The sequence below is a fragment of the Triturus cristatus genome, chromosome 12, assembly GCF_964204655.1.
Source record: "Triturus cristatus chromosome 12, aTriCri1.1, whole genome shotgun sequence".
NCBI lineage: Eukaryota > Metazoa > Chordata > Amphibia > Caudata > Salamandridae > Triturus > Triturus cristatus.
Window position 1 is genome coordinate 803972670 of NC_140595.1, and position 6000 is coordinate 803978669.

The window sequence follows — 6000 nt, forward strand, 5'->3', positions numbered from 1 at the left end:
CCTTAACTCTTCCTCTGTGGCTTCAGCTTGAAGCGACTTCACACTCTCTATTGTGTTCTCACACATCCCAACATCATTAACCCATCTTGCGGGGCCTGCAACATACATTCTAGTCTTCACATTCTGTGCTGTTTCTCTCGCGGTCTCATCAGCAAACGCATTCCCACGTCCAACATCATCTGTGACTTTCCTGTGCGCACTGCATTTCATGATCGCAACTTGCAACGGTAGGGTCAGTGACTCAAGGAGATCATTCACCAACTTGCCATTCTGAATTTTAGCTCCATGCGACGTCAGGAACCCACGCTCCTTCCACAATCGCCCAAAATTATGAGCCACGCCAAAGGCGTACTGGCTATCTGTGTATATATTCACTCTCATTCCTTCAGACAACACGCATGCTCTCATGAGGGCGATTAATTCCGCTGCTTGGGCCGAATTATGTGGCACTCGCGCAGTTTCCACGACCGTGTGTAAAGTCGTGATAGCATATGCAGCAGTCGTGTCACCATTAGGGAGCTTGAAACATGAACCATCTACCCATAAAGTGCCATCACACTCAGTCAGGGGAGTATCTTTTAGATCTACTCTCCCTTTCGTCTCTTCTTCTGTTCTGAACAGGCAATCATGTTGCTCAATCTCATCTGAATCTGCTGGAATTGGCAACAATGTAGCTGGATTCAGCGTATTGCATCTCTTTATGTGTATGTGATTTGCTAACAGTGTAAGTTCATAACCTGATAGTCGCGCACTAGTCAAGTGTTGTGTCTTGGTCCTATTTAATAATGTGTCTACAGCGTGTGGAACCATAACAATCAATGTATTGTCCATTACCAAACCAGCAGATTGTCGGATAGACATCGCTGCAGCAGCTGTCGCTCTCAGACAGCTTGGCAATGCCCTCGCTACAGGGTCCAAGGTTGATGAAAAATATGCGCATGGGCGCGGTCTGTCGCCAAAAGGCTGTGTTAACACTGATAACGCACATCCATCTTTCTCGTGAACATACAATGTAAAAGGCTTACTGTAGTCAGGGGTACCCAACACAGGTGCTGAACATAATGCATTACGCAATTCCACAAAACTTTTCTGGCACTCTTCAGACCATGGGATAGGATTCGGTGTGTCTTTGCATGTTAAGGCTAACAAAGGTTTTGCCAATAAAGAAAAACTAGGAATCCAATGCCTACAGTATGAGGTAATGCCCAAGAAAGCACGTACTTCTCTCTGTGTTTTTGGCACACTCAACTGTGCAATGGCTTGAATTCTTTCTGGGGTCAGTTTCCTTCCCTCCTTCGATAAGAGATGACCTAAGTAGGTCACTTCTTGTCGACAATATTGCAGCTTAGAGAGAGACACTTTGTGATGGAAAGCAGATAAATGGCGCAACAGTGACAATGTGGCTTCTTTACAGATCTTCTCAGTATCCGCGGCAATTAGTAAATCATCCACGTACTGAATCAGGATAGCGCCACTAGGTAAAACAAGTGCATCAAGCTGCGCTTTCAAAGCCTGACTGTATATGGATGGACTCTCACAGTAGCCCTGGGGAGCGCGTTTGAAGCGGAAGCTTCGGCCTCCCAGACTAAAACCAAAAATGTCCCTGCTCTCTTCTGCAATTGGGATACTAAAGAAAGCATTCTTTAAATCGATCACTGAAAACCATGCAGCAGAAGCTGGAATCATCGTTAACAAGGCGGTTATATCGGGGACAACCGGAAACTGTGGCACAACAATCTTATTAACCTCTCTGAGATCGATCACAAATCTGTAAACAGGTGGCTGTGAAGGATCCGTTCGTTTTAAGACAGGTAAAATCGGACTATTGCAAACGTTGCCTCTTGTCTCTTCAATCACACCCTTATTAATCAAGTCGCTGACAATGTCTAACAATGCTTTCTGGCCTTCGTTAGAGATCTTGTACTGGGGAATACGTGGCAGTCTGACATTAGCCTTTAAAGTCACCACATATGGCGGTATCTCCAAGAGGCCCACATCATTGGGACCAGTAGCCCAAAGGGCATCCGGAAGGGATGACAATTCAGGCGGCATTGTATTTTTAGACAAGTACATTGGGGAAATCACTTTCTTGCCTAATGTAAGTTGTACTCCTGAAGGAGAACAATACAGTGTAGCATGCAATCTTTTCAACAAATCTAATCCCAGCAAATTCTCACCACAACCTGTTGTCAGAATCAGGGGTGCTTTCAGCTCGCAAGGTCCAACAGAAAGTGACATGGGACTAGAAATCGGGTTCCTAACTGGGGCGCCAGAAAAACCTACCGAAACATTGATATCGCCAGACAAAGGTGCGCCAGGGAGTTTTGAATGCATGATTGAACTCTTTGCAGCACCAGTGTCTAGCAGAAAAGGCTCCGTTACATTTGCTGTAGTCACCTCAACATACGGTCCACTCTGATCCACTGGCACTGAAACAACTCCCTCTCTCTGTCTACGGCTTTCCTAGTAGTCATTACTTTCTGCATCACCGTCCTCTGCATAATAATCATTATTATAATACTGGGCCGTGTTACTAGTCACGTTAGCTTGCTGATCAAAGCTATTGATGGTACTTTGAGGCGGCAGAGGACGCGCGTTCTGAGGAACACTTCCACGCCCTCTGCCTCTAGGAGCTTGCTGACCACCCCTTCCTCTGGCGCCATACATATTGCCGTTACGCTGCATCAATTTAGGGCAACTGTATTTATAATGACCTTCCTCTTTACAGTATGAACATTGGTTGGGACCTACAGGGACACGTGGTTGGTAATACCCATTCATTTGCTGATTGTTTTGAAACTGTTGGGGTTGGTGATAGACACCTTGGGGTTGCCTATAATTATTCTGACCTCCACGTGGCGGATAGGCCTGCTGTAAAAGGACCTTTGTCTTTAGTTCCTTCGTTTTCTTCTCTGTTCTATCTTTCTCGTCTTTATCTCTATTTTCATAATACTGTGCAGTAGCCAGTATTTGCGCTGAAGAAGAAACAGCCCAAGAACTTTCTGAATCTTTTAACTTTTTACACAGGTCAGGGAGTAAATTCTGCACAAACGTATCCACAAACAACCGTTGGCCACCCTCAGTACTCATATCTTGCCCACTGTGATCAATAAACGTTTCTTCAAACCTAGTAAAGAAGTCTGACACTGTCTCATCTTTCTTCTGCTTGCATGCAGATAACTTGTCCCAATTTACGCGCATCGCAGGCATTATTGTCTTCATATACGTGATGATTCTACCAGGCAGTTCAGCTACTAAAGGTTCTGGTTTCGCGCCACCAGTTTGTCTAGCATCAGCAGCAACAATGTTAGCCCATGTATCCCCTAGTTCTGCATTGTGATCTACATTACGAATTGACCCCCATAGGGGCTGTGGAACAACATTACCAAACAACATGTCTATGTCGGCCAGATTCATAATGCATGACCCTGCCGTCTGTGACAACTCTTTATAATAACCTGCTGGGTTTTTACGGGGATCAGGCAAGGACTGCTTAAGCGCTAACACCTCAGAGCGTTTCCATGGAACATGCACCCAAACACGCTGGAAATGCGCTGCCACAGCGGGGTTACCACCGGCAGCTGCAACCGCTTCCTTCCATACCGGGGGAACTTCTCTCATAGGGTATTGTCGCGCTTTTACCTTTTTCCCCACAAGGACATCTTGTTCAAACAATGATTGTTGGCAATCATCATTCCTAAAGGACAATACAACCGCAACTGCTTTATCTACTCCACGGTCCACAATTATACCAGTTCCAAAATCGAACCTCACTCTACACAATTCCTGTGGGTTCGGATTTTTACCACTATCCTCCAATTCTTCACAGAGAATTTCGCACATTTTCTCGAACACATATCTCTGTTTTGGGGCATCCCATTGATGGAAAACATTGACAACTGATTCCACATCATACAGTGAAGGAAAAACAATCCATCTACGCGCCATGTTATCTATTACCTTTTTCTCGTCAGGGTTAGGTAATTGGCTACGCAATTGCTTACGCTGTAAACCAGGAGTCGCACCAGATGACTCAAAGAGAGGAGACATTAATGTAGTAACCACATTAGCTAAGCGCTGTCGCGCCGAAGGAGAAGCTGAGGCGAGAACTGGGGGAAAAACAGAGGGAAGAAAAGAGGATGTAGAGACAGGTACTGGAGTGGTGGAAGGAAGAGTGTCAGGGGAGGCAGCTGCTGCATTAGAAAAAGTCGCAGGAAGTGCGGGGGCAGTTGGAAGCACAACTGGCGGCCCTTGAGAGGGCTGCACTACAGGGATAGGAACCGGCTGCAAAGCAACTGGCGGTTGCGGCAAGGCTTGCAGTATATTCACTGGAGGTGGCATATTTACAAGCTGGGGAGGCGCCGTGGCATTTTGAGCATACGGGGGTGGCGAACTCAATAAATGTGACATCAGGGGATCTTTCTCCTTTTCTTCTAACTCATTCTGCTTAGAATATGGTAAAGCTGGGTAACATTTGTCAATCCCTAACTTGCGCTGCCTATGCAATTGCTCACTCATCTGCTCCTCCTCATTGTCTTTAAATTGTACAGCTGCTTGCATCACTGTCATACCTTTCTCTCTCTTATTCTTTTTCGCTAGCTTAATTTCCTTTTGTTTGGCTTCCTTTCGCCATAAGCGGAAAGAGTCAAACATCGCCGGCCGGGCTTTCTTCTTAAACAATTTAATTTCCAAATTATCTAAAATATCGGTATCGAAACTACCATTTTGGGGCCATTTTAAAACACCATCTTTCCTGGTGTAGTGGATCCACACTTCGTTATATGCAATGGGGCCTACGCCATGTTTTACATAGAGCTCATAAGTTGGAGTTCCAACCGGAGGAACCGGACATGATTCCTCTAGCTGGAAATCCTTTTCACAACCCAAACAGAATAATCTACCAAATAGTCCAGAACCAGGCATCTTTGCTCACTAGTCTAGATCCAAACGTCAAAGGATTATCGATTACGATATTCTCGTGAATACACGAGTCCTCTGGCTTTGGCGTTTGCAAACTCCAAAGTACCAAATTACCAAATCAAACGATCCCGAAGGATACCAAAAACAAATAGGAGACGCTCCACTTATACTTAACTGAATATTGTTGATCGATGGCGTCACCAGACGACTCTCTCGATTGTTTCGCTCTCTCAAAACTCGTCAAGGGTCCAAAACAGGTCGATTAATCAGGGCAGCAGTCCTTCGTAGCCGTCGGGACGCGGAGAACCTCGCAGAAAAGACTTTCGGACCACGTCGACATGCAGGGGTCGATGAAGTGGCGGCCTTCCTCCGGAGTTTCCACACGAAGCTCCTCACGAACCTCTGGCTTGGACTGGTACCGCTGAAATCGCCCCACGTTGGGCGCCAAACTGAAGTACTGGGTATTTTAGACCCAGCGGTGCAGGGACACACACCCTATGACTTCTGGGTTCACCCTGTTCCAGACCTACAGAAACACAGAGTCTTCTGGGTGAAGTCAAAGATTTGTTTATTGGCTGCAGACCAATGACAGGTATCCTAGAAGTACAACAGCGTGTATGTTCTCAGGAGACTGCTGAAAATCATAGGAACGGGCTTCTCCTTAAGTACAAAATATCATGCTCCAGGCACACATTCCTTGGTTTACGATATGGCCATATAAAGGTATACATTACAAACGAAAAAGCAGAGTCATGATGACCATCCCACATTCCAGTTCGGCCAGCCCACAATGATTTACACAGTAAGGTTCAGATCCCACATCGGATGTCAATAGACCCCCCAATAAACATGAGCATCTCCTGTTTTGGGAAACAAGTCATAAAGCAGGAACAAGCAGGTGTGGAAGAGATTAGCCGGGGGATTGTATAGAGTGAAAGGGTTTTATGACGGGTCAAGCCCTGATGCTAATCACAGGTGGACGGAGGAAGGGGAGCTCGTGAGACCGGTTTGACCTGGGGCAGCAGAGCCAGCTGCCCAGGTCACAGAGAAGTCGAAGGAGAAGCCCATGTACTGTGAGGC